General features: G+C 50.8%; 1 protein-coding gene across 1 annotated transcript in view; it reads left to right on the forward strand.

The window, feature by feature from the left end:
- The first annotated feature begins 1,369 nt into the window (after positions 1–1,369).
- Positions 1,370–17,291, forward strand: part of PACSIN1 (protein kinase C and casein kinase substrate in neurons 1) — a 69,248-nt gene continuing 53,326 nt past the window's right edge. Inside the window, exon 1 of the mRNA XM_003808536.5 lies at positions 1,370–1,565. The gene's annotated coding sequence lies outside the window, so the exon portion shown is untranslated. The remainder of the gene's footprint in view (positions 1,566–17,291) is intronic.

Here is a 17,291-nt window from a genome sequence, read left to right on the forward strand (position 1 = left end):
CGGCTAATTTTTTGTTTTAGTAGAGACGGGGTTCCACCGTTTTAGCCAGGATGGTCTCGATCTCCTGACCTCGTGTTCCGCCCGCCTCGGCCTCCCAAAGTGCTGGGATTACAGGCGTGAGACACCGCTCTTGGCTCCCGCTTTATTTTTCTACTCTGTGCATACCACTTTAAAATACACTCTTGGCCCGGCGCAGTGGTTCACGCCTGTAATCTCAGCACTTTGGGAGGCCAAGGCGGGCAGATCACCTGAGGGCGGGAGTTCGAGACCGGCCTGACCAACATGGAGAAACCCCATCTCTACTAAAAATACAAAATTAGTTGGGTGTGGTGACTCGCGCCTGTAATCCCAGCTACTCGGGAGGCTGAGGCAGGAGAATCGCTTGAACCCGGGAGGCGGAGGTTGTGGTGAGCCGAGATCGTGCCATTGCACTCCAGCCTGGGCAACAAGAGCGAAACTCCGTCTCAAAACAAAACAAAACAACAACAACAAAAACCAAACAAAACACTCTTAGCTGCTGATATTGAGTATCTATCTTCCCTCACACATGTGAACTATGAGATGGCAGAGTTTTGGTCTGTTCTGTCCTCTGCTGCAGCCCAGCCCCTCATCAGTGCCTGATACAGAACAGGCCTTCAATAGGTATGTGCCCCGCTCCTCCCTGCAGCGTCCAGGCTCCAGGCAGCATTCAGGGCTCAAGTTCGGAAGAGTGAAGGCCGTTGAGGGTCCCCTATTAGGCCCCAAGCCCCCTAGAGAGCTCCAACGACATGGCCTGGAGTTTGCTTTGGCGACAGCCGGTCCTGCTGGAACTAGGACATGAGGGTTAGCGATCCCGCCCCATGGGGTCACAGGGCAGAAGCTGCGGGCAGGGGTGGGCATCAGTGGGGCGGTGGTGCCGGGGGTGTCGCTCCCAAGTCAGCTCACACGCACGTCAACACACCCACCACACAGGCACCCGCACGCACCAAGGGACGCCGAGGCTCGGGAGAGGAGGAAAGGCCAAGGCGATGGGGAGATGGGGAGAGAGGCAGGGAGCAACATCCCGGGCTCCGAGCGCGCCAGCTGGGAGGGCTGGGGAGGAGGGCGCACCGGAGGGCTCCCGGCACGCGCGGGGCCGCGGGCAGCCCCCAGAAGAGGGAGCCAGGCAAGACTGCTGGGGCAGGGGTCGGCTGAAGCAGCGGGGAGCCGGACCCCACCCGCCACCCGCCACCCGCCACCCGCCACCCCCGGCGCCTGCCAAACTGGTTGCTGTCTCCCCGGCAGCCGCGGCGCGTCCACCTGCGCAGCCACCGCGCCGCCCTGCCCGCGCTACCATTGGCTCGCTAAAAATGCCTCTCTAATCTGCCCTGCTCGGTGCACGCCTCCTCCTCATCCTTCCCCCCTCTCCGCCTCAGCTCTGACCTTCCTCCTTCCCGCAGCCCCGGCGAGATCCCAGAGCGACGCGGTGGCGGCGGCAGCGCCAGCCCCCTCCTCCCCCGGGAAGTCGGCCGGGCTTGAGGCCGGGCCCCAGACGTCCCGCTTCGCCCCGAGGCGCCGCCGATGGTGCCCGGAGCTCCTGCCCCCAGGTAGGAGGTCTGGCCCTTGAATAGAGGGCGGGGGGGTTGTGTGTGCGGGTGTCCAGTTAGGGAGTGCGTGTTGGAAGTGGGCGCCGGGACTGACAACTCCCTGGGCCAGAGCCCGGGCAGGGTTGGGCAGTTGCCTGGAGAGAAGCGGGTGCGCGTTCGGGGATGCCTTCAGGGGACGGAGTTCGCGGGCATCACCCAGGCAGTGCCAGGATGCCACTGCGCTGGGTCCCTTGGGGGAGCGAGCCGGCATCGGAGGCCCTTACCCCAGGAAAAGCGCCGGAAATAGGTTCCTTGGGAAGCTGGGGCTTGGGCCCGGGCGGTCCGGGTCTCTGGACTGCTACCAGAAGGGGTGGGTGGGCTGGTGCCAGCTTGGTGCATAGGCTATTTATGGATCAGAGTGGGCTGGGGAGAAACACAGCAGCTGATGCCTGTCTGGCTTATGGTTAAAGGTATTTCCTTCTGTCCCCTACCCCTTCCCCCACAGCTGGGATGGGAGCGGGGAGCGGGGAGGAGGCAAGAAGGAGGCGATAATGCTAAAAGACCCGCAGATACAGAAGCCATGGGCTGCTGGGCACTGCCCTCCCCTGCAAGCCCCAGGCCACTTGCTGCCTGTTGGAGCTGTCTCTGCCCCTTATTTTCACCTTACAAGAGGCTATGAAAAGGTTAAAGGGTCATCAGGGTGTAGGAGACATGGTGGCAAACCCGGGAGCTTGGCCAGACCCAGCTTCAAGCCCCAGCTGCCCCTACCCACAACAGCCCAGCTCTGCACCACATAGGCAGTGACACATATGGCCGCTTATTTCTAGGCACAACCATAAATAACCCACATTGCCCCAGCCCCTGGCACAGCTGGGGTGCAAACAGGACTGTCTGTCAGTGATTTTGCTTCCATCCTCCATCCTGGCCTTTCTATCACAAGTCCAAATCATCACCCTCCAGCAGCTTCCCTGATACCCCAGGTGAGATCCTTGCCCCCTGCCCTATGTTCTTGGACTGCCTTGTGGCTGGGTTATTTGTCTTGTTCATCTCCTTCTAGACCAGAAGTACCTTCAGGCTGGGAATCTGATTCATCTCTGTCATTGCCCCTGCACCAAAGCAGGGTTTGGCACCAAGTAAATATCTTGTGGAATGAATGACTTATTGAATGAGTGAATGTAAACTCTGGGAAATAGCTGGCAACCTGAGGGAGGGGGTCGAGCCCCTTCTTGGGCTTTCTCTCTATTCCCCAGGACCAAAGAGCCACTCCACTCAAACCAGGTGGTTCTCTTTAGTAGGCCCTTCCTTTTTTTTTTTTTTTTTTTTTTTTTTGAGAGAGAGTTTCGCTCTTGTTGCCCAGGCTGGAGTGCAATGGCACGATCTCAGCTCACCGCAACCTCTGCCTCCCGGGTTCAAGCGATTCTCCTGCCTCAGCCTCCTGAGTAGCTGGAATTACAGGCATGCACCACCACACCCGGCTAATTTTATATTTTTAGTAGAGACGGGGTTTCTCCATGTTGGTCAGGCTGGTCTCGAACTCCCGACCTCAGGTGATCTGCCCACCTTGGCCTCTCAAAGTGCTAGGATTACAGGCCTGAGCCACCATGCCCAGCTAGGCCCTTCCTAAGCCTGGAGTTGATGGGCAGCTATGCCTTTTGGAGATAGTGTTGCAACCTGCTGGCTCCAGAGGGTCTTATGGGCCCCTGGTTTGAGTGTCCAGGCCTGGTCCTGGCTTGAGGGAAGGCCTGATGTGAAGGTCTGGCTCTCCTCAGGCCGCTGGGTTGGCACTTTCTTCCCGGGGTGCCAACTTTAGACCAGAGTCTCTGCCTCTGTCCCAGCCCTTGGGAAAATCCAGGTCAACATCAGGGAAGCTGGGAAGGCCCAAGCCAGGCCTTCCTCAGCCTCTAAGGTCTTCATAGCAAGCTCTCAGGGGTCTCATGACCCTAGTGTGTGGAGGAGCAAACCCACTTCAGAGGAAGAGGCTGCCAACAAGGGTTCTGGCTTAGCCACAGGCCTGTGTCTATGAAGGACATCAAGATTTCCAGGCTTAGGAGGGGCCTAAAGAGAACTGTCTGGTTTGGGTGGCTCTTTGGTCCTGGGGAATAGAGGGAAAGCCCAAGAAGGGACTCAACCCCCTCCCTCAGGTTGCCAGCTATTTTCCAGAGTTGACATTCAGTCATTCAATCATTCATTCATTCCACAATGGCCCGCGTTGCTATTTGACAGCCATGCAGTCTCCCTAACGTGGCTCTGCCACCATTCCCACACCCAGGCTGACTCTCCCTTCTTGCCCTCCCTCTGCCCCCTGGCTGCCCTGAGCTGCTTTCAGTTCCTCAACCAAGTGGGGCTTCTGTCACCTGCAGGCCTTTGCACAGGCTGTTCCTGTCTCCTCCTCTCCCTCTTCCTTCCCACCCAAATCTCTCACCCTCGGGAGTCCACTGAGACTCCTTTTTCCTCCAGAAGCTTCCCCAGCTTGGGCTGGGAGCCCCACCCATGATCCCCTCCCCACAGCCTGGCTGCCTCCCCTGGGAAACCTCCCATCATGCAGTGTCCTCTCCCTGCTGGGCTGTGGGGTCTGTGGGGGCAGAGTCTGTGTGCTGTTTCCGGTGACCCCATGGCCTGGCACAGAGTAGACCCAGCTCTGGCTTGTGGAGTGAGTGAGTGACTGTTGGTCCCATCATCTACTTTCTCTCCTCACCAATATCAGGACATATTTTGCATTCGTCTCCCATTAGGAGATGAGGGACCCATTCAGAAGTTTGCACGTATCCCCACAGCAAGAATGAGTTGGTGGTAGAAAGCCTTCCCTGGAGAAGTGAAACTGGCTACAGGTCTGGAAGGACAGAAGGGACAGGAGAGGACATTAGGGGTGGGGGCATTCACTGATTTGGGGGGCCCTCCCTGGGGAACCAGGTGGAGGGGTTGGGGGACGAGTGGGTATACCAGATAAGAAGGATGCTGCTTGGTTTGGTTTTACATTTTTCTTAAAGAAAAATAGCTTTTATTATTTTTTCTTATTACCAAAGTAATATAGGTTTGCTGTGGGCAATTTAGAATATACTAGAAAGCCGAATGAAGGAAGCCCATTAGCCACATCAGACCCACCCACCATGGGCACTTCGTAGCTGATTTCCAGCCAGGGTCAGGACGGACTGGAGGGGAGGTCTGGGCTGGGGACTTGGCGGGCAGGTCAGGGTCCCAGGAAGTAGCCGTGAGGATTGGCAGGCAGGTAGAGGAGGGGTCCCGGAGCTTCACTGTGGAAAGCAGGGAAGGAAGTGGGATTGGATGAAGGGGAAGTGGACTCTGATGCAGCCCAACAGGCAACAGGGTGCCCTGGGGCTAGAGTGGCCTTTCAGGTCATGTCCATTTGCCTGTGAGAGTCAGGCCCTAGACCCCAGCATCCTGCGCCCATCAGGCACAGGGTTTGGGTGTGCCTTCCTGCAGGTGGCTCTGTGGTAGCAGCAGTCCCTGAAGCATCTGCCCACTGAGGTCGCCTGCTGACAGCACCCACCCCCTGGGGCAACAGGTAGTGTTCACCACCAGGAAAGATGGGTTGGGAGGAACCCAGAGGTGGGCTGAAGGGACAAGATCAACCGGAGCCTGGCCTCAGCTGGCTCTGGGGAGACAGGACCTCTAATGCCAGGTAAGTTGCTGGTGCCGTTTCCAGAAAAGGAGCGTGTCTGTAGGGAGCAATTTAGAATGTACTGGAAAGCCAAATGAAGAAAACCTATTAGCCACTTCAGACCCACCTGCTGTGGACACTTTGTGGCTGGTTTCCAGCCAGGGGCAGGGTGGCCTGGAGGGGAGGGCGGGGCTGGAGACTGGGGTCGGGGGCTCCCCTCCACCCTCCCCTGGGTGCTGTCTCTGAAGACCTCAACCTTGGGTGTGAGGGGCTGCAGGATACCTGAAAACTGGGAGGGCAGGGGAGGCCTTGGCTATTATTATTATTATTATTATTTTTGAGACGGAGTCTCACTCTGTTACCCAGGCTGGAGTGCAGTGGCGCGATCTTGGCTCATTGCAACCTCCACCTCCGGGTTCAAGCAATTCTCTGCCTCAGCCTCCTGAGTAGCTGGGATTACAGGCACCCACCACCACGCCCGGCTAATTTTTGTATTTTTAGTAAAGACAGGGTTTCACTATCTTGGCCAGGCTGGTCTTGAACTCCTGACCTCGGGATCCACCCCCCTCGGCCTCCCAAAGTGCTGGGATTACAGGTGTGAGCCACCGCACCCGGCCTACCTTGGCTATTATTTTAAAATCACTCGATATTGTTATAATTATTTTCTTTTTAGAGGCAGGGTCTTGCTCTGTCACCCAGGCTGGAGTGAGTGACACCATCATAGCTCACTGCAGCCTCGACCTCCCGGGCCCAAGGGATCCTCCCACTTCAGCCTCCTGAGTAGCTGAGTGCTACCATGCCTGGCTAATTTTTCAATTTTATTGTAGAGATGGGGTCTTACTGTGTTGCCCAGGCTAAAAATAACTTGATATTAAAATGCTGGGTAGGGGCTAGGGTAGTCTTTCTATATAAAATGCAGGATACTCAGGTAATTTTAAATTTCAGAAAAACAACAAATGTGTTTTTGTTGTTTTTTAGTCTAAGTATGTCCCAAACATTGCATAGGACATATTTTTAATAAAAAACTGTATTTGTCATTTATCTGAAATTCAGATTTATCTAGGTGTCCTGAATTTTTATTTTATTTTATTTATTTATTTTTGAGATGGAGTTTTGCTCTTGTCGCCCAGGCTTGAGTGCAAGGCTGCAATCTAGGCTCACTGCAACCTCCGCCTCCCAGGTTCAAGTGATTCTCCTTCCTCAGCCTCCTGAGTAGCTGAGATTACAGGTGCCGGCCACCACACCCAGCTAATTTTTCTGTATTTTTAGTAGAGATGGGGTTTCGCCATGTTGGCCAGGCTGGTCTCAAACTCCTGACCTCAAGTGATCTGCCCGCCTCAGCCTCCCAAAGTGCTGGGATTACAGGCATGAGCCACCGCGTCTGGCCCTGAATTTTTATTGACTAAATGTGGCCACTGTAGGCTGGGATAGGGAGGAGTGGAGAGAGAGGGTGAGAATTTTCTGTTCTTGAGTGTGGGGGAAGAATCAATAGATACTTGTTTGAAGTTGACAGTTTTAAAACATTAACACATCCATTTTTAGAAACAGGTGAGATGTTCCAAATTTCCCATCTGTTAACTTTCTATACTGGCTAGAGAGTAGTCCCTTATTTGTGGATTTGGCTCCTTAGTGCTGCTGAGAAATAATAAAACAATAGTTTTCTCATTTATGCAGGTGGGACAAAGGGAGATGTGGTGATCAAGGGTGGAATCACTAAATAGGGTTAATCCATTTAAGAAATAAAAGTCCTCCTCCTAAGAAAGCTCTCATTTGGCGGAGGGCATGGGAAACTAGAACTCTCACGTCAGTCGGGGAGCATACATTAGCACTGTGTTTTTGGCAACAGTGGCCACAGTTTTGACTTGGCAATTCCACTTTTTGGGACTTATTCCACAGGTACACTCTGAGCAGGGTGCAAAGATTAGCTGGGCAGAGACAGTCAGTGTAGCAAAGCTAGATGTCTGTCAGGAGGACCAGTGACAAAGTCAAGACCTCTTTGTACGCTGTGATTTCAGGCAGTTGTTCGTTCTGGGATTTAATCAATGGATCTCTGAATGTCGCTGCCTGCCAGGCACCACTTTAGGTGCTTGGGGACGCTGAGACAAGATGGGGCGGAGCTTATTACCAGTGTGGAAAGATGGTCATCACGTACTGATAAGTTAAAGCAAGTGGCTTTGTAGAACAATGTGTGTAGTCAAGGTCAGGAGTTCGAGACCAACCTGGCCAATATGGTGAAACCTCTGTCTCTACTAAAAATACAAAAATTACCTGGGCGTGGTGACGGACGCCTGTAGTCCCAGCTACTCAGGAGGCTGAGGCAGGAGAATCGCTTGAGCCCAGGAGGCGGAGGTTGAAGTGAGCCGAGATCGGGCCACTGCACTCCAGCCTGGGAGACAGAGCCAGACTCTGTCTCAAAAAAAAAAAAAAAAAAAAAAAAGAACAATGTGTGTAGTATGATACAATTTTTAAAGTACATGTACATATGTTCTTCTCTGTTCATATTTACATAACAATGTGTAGAAGGCTGCATACCTGATTGTGATTAGAGCTTACCTCTGGGCTGAGGCCTATCGCAGGGATCTGGAGGGAGAATGCGTCCTCTTTATTTCAGCCATTCTGTGCTGTTTGCATTTTATAAACAAATATCATTACTCATGAAGAAAACAATTAAAACTGCACTTGATGATACTGGGAATTTTTTTCTTAGAAACCTAAAAAAATGAGCACGTAAACTCCATTCCCCTTAATCTGATGGCATTTGAGTCACATGCTGCCACGTGTGTTTGGAGAGTTTTTATCTGTGGTTGGTTCCTAACTGGTCCCCTCATGGGCTTATTTCCCCTCTCCCTCCTCCCAGGCCTGTGGTGCCTGAAACCTGGCGGGATGGGAAAGGGGGTAAGGTAAGGTAACATCTGGGTATCAGGAGGGCTGTAAAAGGAGTATGGCAGAAGTGGGGTATCTGGCAAAGTGGTGGTTGCGTAGCACTGGGGAGTCTTGTAGGGGCACAAAGGAGGGGCCGGGGATCCCTGACATGTACCAGGCGCTCTTTTGTTTATCCATATTTATAACTCATTTAGTCCTCTTAGTAAGCTCATGAGGTTATCCCCATTTTACAGATGGGGCAACTGAAGTTAAGTGACTTGCCTGAGGTCACACAGTAAGTGGCTGAGCCAGATTCACAGCCATGCAGTCTGGCTCCAGAAGCTGTGCTTGTGAGCCTCTCTGCCTCAGCACCTGTCGTCGAGGAATGGGGATAATCTCTTGTCTCAGAGACTGGAGGCAGGTGTGTTCTGGAAGACCGAAGGAGGGTTGTCTTCTGCAGAAGGCAGACCTGGAAGGAAAGGCTGGTCAGATCCAGAGACGGGGCAGGGGGCGGGGGGGTACATTCCAGGCAGAGTGACAGCAGGGACAAAGATGCAAAGGCTGGAATGTGAGTGGTGGTCTCAGGGGCTGGGGAGGAAATCAGCATAGGAACACGAGAGAGGACATGGGTCGTGAGGCTGGTGGGGCAGCCAGCTTGGATTGCTGCTGCAGGGCATTTTAAATGATCAGCCTCATTGGACCTTGTGGGACAGGTGGCCCAGGGCTGCTTCTCCTTGCAGGGCCTGGCAAAGACCCTGCATCCCTTAGCCCCACTCTGCCTAATCTGGGCCTTCCCTGAGGTCACACATTTCATCACTGGGTTCCCGGGGTCTAGCCTTGACCAGCCACTGAGGACAAGAGGGGCAGCCGAGGCAGGGCTGGAGGGCTGGGGGTTGGGGGTCCAGGCTGAGGTCCTGGCCCTGACACTGACTCACTGAGGGGCCTAGGGCCACTCAACCCCCTCCCTTGGATTCTGTTTCCTCTTCTGTCTTTTATTTGCAAACTTTTTATTGTGAAATATTATAAGCATTTACAGAAGTAGAGAAAATGTTATATAACAGTCATATACTCATGGCTTAGCATCAACAGATACCAACACATGTCCAATCTCATCTCAATCAAGATATTTCTCTAAAAGATAAGGACTTTTTCTAACATAATCACAATACCATTATTATACCTAAGAAGTATTAATTCCTTTATATAGTCAAATATTCACTTAGTATTCACATTCCCTGTTGTCTCAGACATGTCTTTTTGTTTTTTAAATTGTTTAAATCAAGTTCCAGGTAAGGTTCACACGTTATGATTGGTTGATATGTCTTAGTCTCTTTCAATCCACAGTTCTTCTCTCCATCTTTTCTTATTCTTTTGCAGTTTATCTATGGGAGGAAGCAGGTGGTTTGTCCTGCTGTGTTTCCTGCAGACTGGATTTTGTTGATTGCATCCCTGTGGTGTTATTTAGTATGTTCTTCTGTCCTCTCTGTAAATTGGGAGTTGCATTTGTCTGTCCCTGACACCTCATTTAGTCATCAACAAGTCCTTCAATTCTACATTCAAAACACCCAGAATCCACCCACTTCTTGTCACCTCCATTGCTGCCTTCCCTTCTGAGCCTCCACTATCCTCTCCTAGATCTTTGCAGCAGCCTCTACCTGGTCTTCCTGCCCCGTCCTTGCCTCACCAGCCAAAGGTCTTTTAAAACTTAAATCAGATCACATCCTTCCTCTGCTAAAGCTCTTCAATGACTCCCCTCCCATTCGGAATAAAGCCCAGAATCCTATAACAGGCTAGATGCAGTGGCTCACACCTGTAATCCCAGCACTTTGGGAGGCCGAGGCAGGTGGATCACCTGAGGTCAGGGGTTTCAGACCAGCCTGGCCAACATGGTGAAACCCCATCTGTACTAAAATTACAAAAATTAGCCAGGTGTGATGGCACACACCTGTAGTCCCAGCTACTCAGGAGCCTGAGGCAGGAGAATCCCTCAAACCTGGGAGGCAGAGGTTGCAGTGAGCTGAGATCATACCACTGCATCCAGCCTGGGTTACAGAGCAAGACTCTGTCTCAGAAAAAAAAAAAAAAAAAGCCCTATAATTGCCTGCAAGGCCCCATGTGATCCGGCTGCCCAATACCTCAGACCTTCTCTCATACATCCTAGCCTCACTGATCCCCAGGTCATTTCTTGGACCCATCAAACACCCTGCCCCAGGGCCTTTGCACTCCTATTCCCTATGCCTGGAATTCTCTTCCCCAAAGGCCTACATGGCTCATGATGTTCACATCTCCACCCACATCACCCCCTCAGAGAGGCCTCCCAGACCACCTCATCAAAAACAGCCCTCGTTGTCCCCCATCTCCTGATTCTACTTTATCATCTTCATAGCACTTATCCCTGACATTATGCTCTTGTTGGTTTCTTGTCTGTCCCCCTTACCTGCCCAAGCATTCCATGAAGGCAGGGTTTGGGTGGGGGCAGAGCAGCATGACTGGGCTTCCCCTACCCCTCTCCTCTGCCCACAGAGCTGACCGCCTCCTCCTCTCACATTGCTAGCTCCTCTACTTTCAATGTTTCCTAAAATTAAAAAAAAAAAAATGAAAAAAACACATATTTGTGCCGAGTGTGTCATTGTTTACAAAATACTTCCTGTCTCAGGTCTGGTCTTCTAGAAGCAGAGCTGAGACAAGGATTCCCGGGCAAATGATTTATTGCAGGCATGTTCATATTAGAGCGGGAAAAGATTTGCTTACAGCTAAGATCCCACGGAGAGCTCTAGATTATGAACAGCCAGTCTCCCAGGGTTACCTTCCTCCAGACAAGGGGCCAGGCCTTTGTAGCCCCTTAGCTGGTGGTCATTGTCTGCAAGCTGCTCCCAGGGAAGGGCCTAGCCTCCCACTGCATCTCCAGATGAGGCAGCTCCTGTAAGCCAAGGGCAGCTCTCAGGGGAAGGGGGCAGCTGTGAGCTGTTAGCAGCCAGCACCCACAGCTGCTGAGAGATGGGTACCCCACCTGATAGAAGGACACTGGCAGTACCCCCTCTACTTCCATATCCATTTCTGCTTTGAGCCTTGCCACAAGCCTGTGGGGATGGTATTTATTAATGATAATTATTCCCATTTCCTAGAGGAGGAAGCTGAGGTTCTTAGGGCTGAAATGACTTGCTTGAGGTTGCACAGCCAGGAAGGGGTTAGATTTAAGCTCAAATTCTTACTCAGGATCCTCTGATTAGCGGACAAATCGTCTTAGTGGCTGCTGGTTTGTAGTTTTACTCTCAAGCATTCATCCTTTTGAATGTTAAATGAATATGTATTGCGTGTGGTGTGCTGTGTGCTGAACTAGGCACCAGGCCATTCAGCAGTGAATGACACACACTTTGTCCTTGTCCCTGGAGTTGCCAGTCAGTGGATCTGCCCAGTATTTAGCCACCACCACCGTGGTTACCCCTACTGAGCCCTCATGAGTCCCAGCTTCCATAATGACAACACGATGTCTGTTGAGCATGAACTATGTGCTAGCACTGTGCCAGGCTCCCCTTCACCTTCACAGCACCCCATCTTCAGATGGGTAAGCTGAGGCTACAGAGGGACTTGCAGCTCCCAGCCGATGTCTCTCGCCAAGCGTGTGATAGAGCTGGGATTCGAAAGCATGGGGCTGAATTTGGCTCTCCTGCTTCCTGCAGCCCCTTCCCCAGCCCTCCCCACACTCCCTCCCCCCTCCACCAGCAGGATATCTGGTGTCACCTCTATCATCAGCTCCATCGGACACTGGGCTGCCACTGCTGCCTGCTCCCCAGGTGTTGGATGACTGGCCGCCATCTCACCTGCCCCACTTGGCCCTGCCCCAGATGGGGCACCTCTGATAGGAGGCTTCCCCTACACTACAGGGCCCAGGATCCCTGCCTCTGCCCCCTTGCCAGCCCCTTGTCATTGGCCCTGACAGCTGGGTGGGCCTTTCTGCCAGCCCCAGCATGGCCTGGGTGTTGGTGGCCCCTCCCCCTTGCACCAGCTGGCCTGGTAAGCTGCAAAGCTGGCTTGGCTCGGCTTGGGGGCCCCTGGACAGGGCCGGGGGTGGGTGGCAAATCACAGGGGACTTCCTACTTTCCTGCCAAACAGGGCCAAGACAATCCTGGCAGGGAGCAACCAAATCACAAAATTGCCACCTGAGGAATGTAAGGGTGGAGAGGGCACCCCCCAGGACTGCCTTGGTAATGGGCATCTATGAGGCAGTAGCTCGGGGGTGGGCACTCCAGGCCTGTGTCAGCTCGGGATTTCCCTTCTCTCCCTAGGACCCCCTCGTTCCCTGGCCCTCAGGCCTCTCTGACCATTGCTCATTTGGGCTGTGGCAGAGGAGGCCAGCACTCTGTTCCAAACCTCAGCCCTGAGGGCTTCCTCCAGGGGCTGCACTGAGGGACTGTGCCTCTCTTGGCAGAACTTCAGGAATCTTTGTGTGAATTTTGTTTGCAAAACATATGCAAATAAGCATGTCCAGGCCGGGCATGGTTGCTCATGCCTGTAATCCCAGGACTTTGGGAGGCCAAAGCGGGAGGATCGCTTGAGTCCAGGAGTTCAAGACCAACCTGGGCAACATAGGGAGATGCTGTCTCTATTTAAAAAAAAAGAAAAAAGAAAAAGAAGAAAGAAAGAAAGAGAAAGAAAGAAAGAGAAAGAAAGAAATCAAGAAAGAGAAAGAAAGAAATCAAGAAAGAAAGAAGAAAGAAAGAAAATCATGTCCATCTCACTGTGGGTGTGGCCTGCTGAGGTGCTGTGGTCTGCAGGGAACAGGCATTCCCTGCAACAGCTGGTGGACCAGGGGCACAGAAAGATGAGGGCCCCTGAGGGCTCTGGCCATCTCATCTTTACTGCAAGCTCAAGTCCAATTTCCATCATATTTTCTCTTCTCCAGATGGTTATTTTTTTTTCTAATTTGATCATTTTGTTTGCATTTATGAGCTAGACTTCTACAAAGAACTATTCCTCTTCACCTATTTTGTTATTCTGAAACATGGTGCATACTGGAGGATAAAGGCTCCATTCCTTCACTTTATCCTTTGTTTGTTTGTTTGCTTTTTGAGACAGGGTCTCACTCTGTTGCCCAGGCTGGAGTGCAGTGGCATGATCTTGGCTTACTGCAGCCTCAACCTCCTGGGCTTGAGCGATCCTCACAACTCAGCCTCCCCAGTAGCTGGGACTACAGCTGTGTGCCACCAAGCCTGGCCATCTTTTTTTTTTTTTTTTTTGTAGAGACAGGGTCTTCCCATGTTGCCCGGGCTGGTCTTCAACTCCTGGGCTCAAGCAATCCTCCCGCCTCAGCCTCCCAAAGTGCTGGGATTACAGGCATGAGCCACCATGCCCGGCCCCTTTATCCTTTTTTTTTTTTTTTTTGAGACAAAGTCTCGCTCTGACGCCCAGGCTGGAGCACAGTGGCGCGATCTCGGCTTACTGCAACCTCCGGCTCCCGGGTTCCAGCGATTCTCCTGCCTCAGTCTCCTGAGTAGCTGGGACTACAGGCGCGTCCCACAGTGCCCAGCTAATTTTTTGTATTTTTAGTAGAGATGGGGTTTCATTATGTTGGCCAGGGTGGTCTTGAACTCTTGACCTAGTGATCCACCCTCCTCGGCCTCCCAAAGTGCTGGGATTACAGGCATGAGCCACCACGCCGAGCCTATTTATCTTCTTTTTTTTTTTTTTTTTTGAGATGGAGTCTCGCTCTGTCACCCAGGCTGGAGTGCAGTGGCACGATCTCGGCTCACTTCAACCTCCGACTCCTAGGTTCAAGTGATTCTCCTGCCTCAGGCTCCTGAGTAGCTGGGATTGCAGGCATGCGTCACCACACCTGGCTAATTTTTGTATTTTTAGTAAAGATGGGGTTTCACTATGTTGGTCAGGCTGGTCTCGAACTCCTGACCTTGTGATCCTCCTGCCTCGGCCTCCCGAAGTGCTGGGATTACAGGCATGAGCCACCACACTCAGCCTATTTATCCATTTTTAAAGAAATGAGTTGGTGCTGTAGCAACCTCCAATGGTGACCAGTGAATATTTTTTCCTTTTTAAAAATATAAACATATATAAAATAGGTTGTACATTTGTCTTAGTCTTTTTTGTGTTGTATAACAGAATACCTGAGCCCAGGTAAATTAAAAGGACAAGGAGCTTATTTGGCTCACAATTCTGGAGGCTGAGAAGTCCAAGCAGCATGGCGCCGGGTCTGCTTGTCTTCTGGTGAGGACCACCTGGCTGCATTCTAATACGGCAGGAGGAGGTGCCAGAGCAACAAGTGGGCAAGTGCAAAAGAGACACAGACGAGAGGCTGGGCTCACTTTATAACAGCCTGCTCTCATGGGAACTAATCCATTCCCACAGCGCTCCAGCAAGGTGGCATTAACCTAGTCATGAGGGCAGTGCCCCGTAATCCAAACACCTCTCACTAGGCCCTACCTCCCAACACAGCCACATTGGGAATCAGATTTCAACATGTGTTTTGGAGGGGACACACTCAAACCATAGCAACATTTTAACAAATTTAATATAAAGCCAATGTCTCCATCATGTAGGTAAAAAAAATCAAAACATTGCCACAGCACCAAAGGACCCCCTCAGACCTTTCCCCATCACAAGCCCCTCCCTCCCCCACTGGAACCCACCATTCTAAATAGTTAGGGTTATTCACTGCTTTGTTTTTGGTTTTACCATGTAAGTATGCATCCAAAACCAAAGAGTTCTGTTTCTTTTTGAATTTTCTGATTTTTCTTTCTTTCTTTCTTTTTTGAGACAGGGTCTTGCTCAGGCTGGAGTGCAATGGCACGATCTTGGCCCATTTAGGCTCAATCTCCTGGGCTCAAGCAATCCTCCCACCTCAGCCTTCTGAGAAGCTGGGACCACAGGAGTGCACCACCATGCCCAGCTATCTTTTAAATTTATTTTTATTTTATTTTATTTTTTAGAGAGATGGGGATTCCCTCTGTTGCCCGGGCTGGACTTGAACTCCTGGGCTCAAGTGATCCTCCTGCTTCAGCCTTTCAAAGTGCTGGGATTACAGGCAGGAGCCACCACACTTGGTTTTTTTGAATTTTAAGTAATGAATTATGTATTCATTAAAGTCTGTTCTTTTTTATTTTATTTTTAATTTTATTATTATTATTACTTTTTGAGACAGAGTCTTGCTCTGTCACCCAGGCTGGAGTGCAGTGGTGCAATCTCAGCTCACTGCAACCTCCGCCTCCTGGGCTCAAGTGATTTTCCTGCCTCAGCCTCCATAGTAGCTGGGACCACAGGCATACGCCACTACACCCAGCTAATTTTTGTATTTTTAATGGAGACGGGGTTTCACCATGTTGGCCAGGCTGGTCTCGAACTCCTGACCTCAGGTGATCCACCCACCTCGGCCTCCCAAAGTGCTGGGATTACAGGCATGAGCCACAACTCCTGGCATCTAAAGTTTGTTCTCTTTTTAAATTAACATTTTCTTTTTACCAGGATCCAGGTTGTTATTTGTAGCATCAGTCCTTTCATTTTCTTTTCTTTCTTTCTTTCTTTTTTTTTTTTTTTTTTGAGAAAGGATCTCACTCTGTCACCCAGGCTGGAGTGCAGTAGTACCATCATGGCTCAGTGTAACCTCTGCCTCCCAGGCTCAAATGATCCTCCCACCTCAGCCTCTTGAGTGGCTGGGACCACAGGTGTGCACCACCACACCCAGCTAATTTTTAAATTTTTTGTAGAGATGAGGCGCTCCCTATTTTGCCCAGGCTGGTCTTGAACTCCCGGGCTCAAGCAATCTGCCCACCTCGGCCTCCCAAAGTGCTGGGATTACAGGCATGAGCCACTGTACCTGACTCATTTTTCATCATATATAATAGTTTCTAATATGTAAATAAACCATGATATACTTGTCCAGTCTGTTTACAGACATCAGGGTTTTTTTCTGATTTATGTCTACTGTGAAAAGTTCTGCTGGCTTCCATGAAGGGATAAGATAAAAAGTACTTTAAAAAAAGTTTCTGCTCTCTATATATCCCCAGGTAAACATATGCATGCAGTTCTCCAGGGTTTATGCAAAGGAATGGAATCACTAGGTCATAGGGTATGTGATCTTCAATCTTATAGATAATGTGAAACTGTTCTCCAGAGTGCTTGTACCAAATCACACCTGCACAAAGCAGTGTGTGCAGAATCCCAGTGGTCCACATTCTTGCAGGTATGTGGTTACTAGCAGACTTTTTTTCTTTTTTTTTTTTTTAGAATTTAGTTTTCATTATCATTATGGATTTTTATAAATTTGATGTGTTTTAGCACTTGCAGTCATTATTCTCAGTAATGCTCAAATTGTCTCATCTTTGGCCAGTGGGAACTTCTTCAAGTGGACTCTTCTTTTTTTAGACAAAGTCTCACTCTGTTGCCCAGGCTGGAGTGCAGTGGTGTGATCACGGCTCACTGCAACCTCCACCTCCCTGGGTTCAAGTGATTCTTCTGCCTCAGCCCCCCGAGTAGCTGGGACTACAGGCATGCATCACCATGCCTGGCTAATTTTTGTTTCTTTAGTATCTTTAGATGGGATTTCACAATGTTAGCCAGGCTGGTCTCAAACTCCTGATCTCAAGTGATCCAGCCTCCTTGGCTTCCCAAAGTGCTGGGATTACATGTGCAAGCCACTGCACCTGGCTTCTGACATCTTTTTCATACGTTCACACGGGTTTTTGAAAATGCCCTTGCTTGGCCGGGTGCGGTGGCTCACGCCTGTAATCCCAGCACTTTGGGAGGCCGAGGTGGGAGGATCACAAGGTCAGGAGATTGAGACAACGATGAAACCCCATCTCTACTAAAAATACAAAAAAATTAGCCAGGCGTGGTGGCGAGCACCTGTAGTCCCAGCTACCAGGGAGGCTGAGGCAAAAGAATGGCGTGAACCCGGGAGGTGGAGCTTGCAGTGAGCCGAGATCGTGCCACTGCACTCCAGCCTGGGCGACAGAGCAAGACTCCATCTAAAAAAAAAAAGAAAAAAGAAAATACCCTTGCTTTCTGGTGTGAAGATGTTCTATGTTCCTCAGAGCTGGACTCAGCCAGCTCTCCAAGGAGCTGTGGATCTTTTATATAAACACATTTTTTATTGAAATACGATTCATATACCATAATATTTACTCTTTTCAAATGTACATGTCAGTGGCTTTTAGTATATTTACAAAGTTGGGTAACCGCTATCTAATTCCAGAATATTCCATAACTCCAAAAAGAAACTCCATATCCATTAACAGCTACTTCCCAATTCCCCCTCC

The sequence above is a fragment of the Pan paniscus genome, chromosome 5 (genome assembly GCF_029289425.2).
Source record: "Pan paniscus chromosome 5, NHGRI_mPanPan1-v2.0_pri, whole genome shotgun sequence".
NCBI classification, from domain to species: domain Eukaryota; kingdom Metazoa; phylum Chordata; class Mammalia; order Primates; family Hominidae; genus Pan; species Pan paniscus.